Genomic DNA, 4,290 nt, shown 5'->3' on the forward strand with positions numbered 1-4,290 from the left:
CCCCCCCCTCCAGCCCTCCAGCCCTTGCCGAGGCAGGAGATGTAAACAAACATGCAAACAAATTAATGATTATCCATTGGAGATGAGCTGTCTGCTTAGTTGGTAAAGCGCCTGCAGTGAATTCATGTCTGCTCATTAATTCTCACCGCGTGTGCCAGGACCCGCGAGTGCACTAAATCCCCACCACCAGTGACTCCACCAGAGTTCTGCAGAGTGATAACCTGACTGTTATGCTCTACAGAGAGGTCATTCGCTTTGTTTCATTAACCAAACAGGATTTATGCACAGCTCTGTCACAGTTGAATTGATGCACAAACAGTAAGGGAAAGACTAAACCAGAAACACTGGAGAATTAAAAAAAGAAAAAGAAAACTGCAAACAATTTCATGGTTAAAAAGAAAAAGAAAAAATCAACACACCACGACACTCCAAAAGTCCAAACTGTCTAGACTCCTTTTAATTTGACTGAAATATATAAATATATTTGGCATCTCATGCTGTAGTTGCCTTTCAGAGAATGGATGTGTATTTAGCATTTACATGTCATAACGCTTTCTTTTTTTAAAAAAAGAAAAACTATTCTTCTTGGGCCAGACGTGTTCAAATCCCGCAAAAAGAGCCACGAGGTCTTCTTCTGTGAAAATGGAAAAACAATTTATCTCTAAGCCATTCATTATCTCTGTGAAGCCCATCAAATAAAAGACCCCCTGATTACAAAAAAAGCCATTTCCCCCTTGCCATGAAACCACATCCCCCAACCACAGACTCCTGTCTCGGTGCACAACCTCTCTCTGGTTGGCAGCTGCTGCCTGCAGGCCTGCCTCTTAATCGGAGCAAGAAAGATTAGGCTGCTCACCTGAAACATCCGCTGGTTTATCCAACATCCCACCTGCAGATGCAGCTGAATACATGGGCACTTCCCTCTCCAGGCTATCAACCCTACCTGCCTGGTGTCATCCACCAGTATGAGCACTTGTGTGCCAAGGATTGCTCCGCTGCAGTGATGTACAATATGCCATTACTGTGGGGATAATGTGCCTGCCATCTGCCCTTAGTGAAAAAATAAACTACTGTATCTAGTCTATACAGCTTAGTACCTTAATATATGTGATGCTTTTTTTTCCTGGTGTTTCTAAGCCTGAAAAAAGTCATATAGCTCCCAAGCTCATTATATACCAGACACCAGAACTTGAATGTTTCAGAAAAGTTCAACGTGTCTGGCCATTTCTTCTTTTTTTTTTTTTTTTTTTTTTTTTTTTTTTGGTATATGATTAAAAGCATAGAACACACAGAACGCACAACCTTGTGCCGTGTCATCTCAGAGGGTCTTGGGAGTCATTTTTTACCTCATTTATGTGTCTTTGTTGTGCTGCACCTCAATGGCTGACCTTCAGTGCTGCTGAAGGTCAGCAAGCAACTTCATAGCAAATCATTATCTCTGTTACCTCCTGATAGTCAAAAACCTGGCTAGCTTTTCATCATTTTACCCAGAGTTATCTTTTACGTGCATGTGTGTGATTTAGGGATATTTCATTCAGGAAAATACATTATTCTCATCCAGCGAGGTATTTATAATCATGCTGCCCTCCTAAAGCCTTGTTTTCATGGTTGCCCAAATCGTCTCGGAGATGACAAGTCTTTGTAAGCCCTAAGACAGCTGCACTGATCTCTCTATCGCAGTTGAGGGAATTGAAACCAGTTTTAACCTTCAGGTGTGCCTCAGTGTTTATTTGTATTTGGAAACTGAAGGCCAGACCCAGGATTAAGTCAGACTTAACAGGCGGATTTACTAAACCACACAACCTTGAGAAAGATGGATGGACTAGAACCAGGCCAGAAATGACTACATGAGTCACTGCTGTGGTTTTAGGTCTTCAAATTGGGGGAGGATTTACTGTTGTGGCCAATTCTAGAAAAACTAGGAGGATTAGATGTGTACATCCATTCACTGCTGTGTGAGTGTGGGTTTTTTTTCCCTGTTAGATCTAATGAAATTTGCTATCTCAGCCACATTTGCAAACAGGAGTAAGAATCTACAACAGAGCTGACAGAAGTATTTAAGGCAAGTGGCAATTAGAGCTGAAGAACAATGGAGATGGTAACATTGAGTAAATTGTGGCTGATTAACACTAAACACAGAAAGATCTAGCTGAAGATAATGAATGCCACTTTTTTCTAGGTGATACACTGTAGAGCAAAAATATGGGGCAAATGTTAATCTAATGGTGACATTTGGCTATTACATTTTATTAAAAGGTGGGTGTGTCTGGGTGTAGTATAATATCATAATGTAACATTTAGAAACGTCATGTAATTTGAACCTCATGATGGCACTATGGAGAGTGACAGGATCAGTAAAGTTATTGGGTTTTTTCCTGTCAGGTGACAAAACACACACCGGGATGCTTTTATATCTCTGTAAGAATTGTCTGTGAAGGTTCTCAGTCATCCAGGTCATCATAGTCCAAGCTCCTTAGGCCTCTGTAAGAATTGAATTATGTAATGATTATAATGATTCAAGGGTATTTAGAGAAAGCTAAAAATTGCTTTGTATCACCATGGGAGCCTTTAATGGAAAGAACCTTTATTTAAGATCAATTAAAAGTAACCGCACTTACGAGGCTCAGTCAGGGAACCTTCATTAAGAAAGCAGAACTCCTACTGCTTATTCAAAGCACCAGTTCTCTTGATAATGGCCTGAATCAAGCATTCCTCCCCACATCATCTTCTTCATCTCTGCATGTGTCAAAGAGAAATAAACAATGCAAACAGGATCCCAGTGTGAAGCAAAATCAGCTCGCTTACAGCCAAGCAGCCAAAGCATGTCCATCCAGGGGAGAAAAAGCTGGATAGCGTCTGCTGAAGGGAAGCAGCGGTTTTCACCCTGTGAGTAAAAGGGACATCACGTCTCCACTTACATAAGGACCTGGTTTATTACAGCAGCCGCTCTTACCGCACATCCATTTTCTTCCCTTGGCATGGATCTCCCAGAGCCTGTGGATTTACAGAGAAGATGTAATGATTTTAGAAGCAGTTCATCCTGCCGTCAACATGCAATGGGCAGGCACCTCGGCAATGAAAAAGCAAGACGCACTACATCTCTACTGACAGTTTCTCATTTGTTTTTCACACCATACCATTTATACCACAACGCATCAGCAAACACAACATTTACTGAAACATGAAGCACAACAGCAAGCCTCAGGTTTTTCAAGAACTTTTCAGTACAGACATCATGTCTCCTCATTTCAGCAATGAATTACATTTTTCTTGCTGGACTCACGAATAAAACAAATGCTACTTATATGCGGAGCTCTTTTTGTTTTTTCTGCTGTGCTCAAACCAATCACACGCACTGTGGGCCCTCTGAAAGCCAACGGGACCCGATGGCCAACGTGTTCTCTAATGGGACACAGGACTGTCATCATTTGTAACAATTGTCCTTCTGTCCTCCAAACAAAAGCCTGTTCTGTGTTTAATTTCCAATAAATGTTCAATTGGCTCCGTTGGTTAGAGCACAACGCCACAAAGGTTGAGATCATGGGTTTGATAAGTGTTTGGGCTGATAACTGATAATTGTTTTTCCTACATCCTGCATGCAATACATCCCTGACATCAGCTAGGGCACTTTTCTGTCCTTAGTTCCTGTCTCACTTGTCCCTCTTCTGACAGCATCAGGCGCACTGTTATGTTCAAGGGCTTCATGGCCCCGGATATTCAGGGAGAGCAGTGATGCTTGTTATTGTATACCAGATAATGTATTGTATAGGTTCATGTTTTGTTTTTATGTTAACAAAGAACACGAACAACATAATTTTCTGTGTGTGAAAATTTACATTGGATTTGTATAGCGGGAATGTAATTTACTGTACAACACAGGTTGTTTTTTGGCAGCAATCAGTCAGCAGACACCAGTTTAGATGCACTGTTCTGGGTCATTGAGCAGAAATCCCACTGATGGATGTTGGGACCTCATGCCACCGTTGTGGAGTAGGTTTATTTATCAGCTTGGTCAGAAACATATAAATAATATGTTTCCCTGCTGGAAATCACTTTGTAGGGAAATCAATCACGCAATGGTATGACACTAACTAACTACACTAACTATTTGCTTTGTCTGTTTGAGAGAACTCTGAGATGGCTACACGTAAAAAGACTCAGAACTCTGCAAAGATTCGGAGAATTGCAAACCTGGCCGGTCCTTTTCAGGGGGTGTCACTAAGAGCAAATCTTTCATAAAATAAAGTCATGTCTTCATGTAAAAATATTAATTATAGAGGTCCTTTATAT

Source organism: Haplochromis burtoni, unplaced genomic scaffold (genome assembly GCF_018398535.1).
Source record: "Haplochromis burtoni strain Fernald_Lab_line unplaced genomic scaffold, NCSU_Asbu1 Contig_290, whole genome shotgun sequence".
Classification (NCBI taxonomy): Eukaryota; Metazoa; Chordata; class Actinopteri; order Cichliformes; family Cichlidae; genus Haplochromis; species Haplochromis burtoni.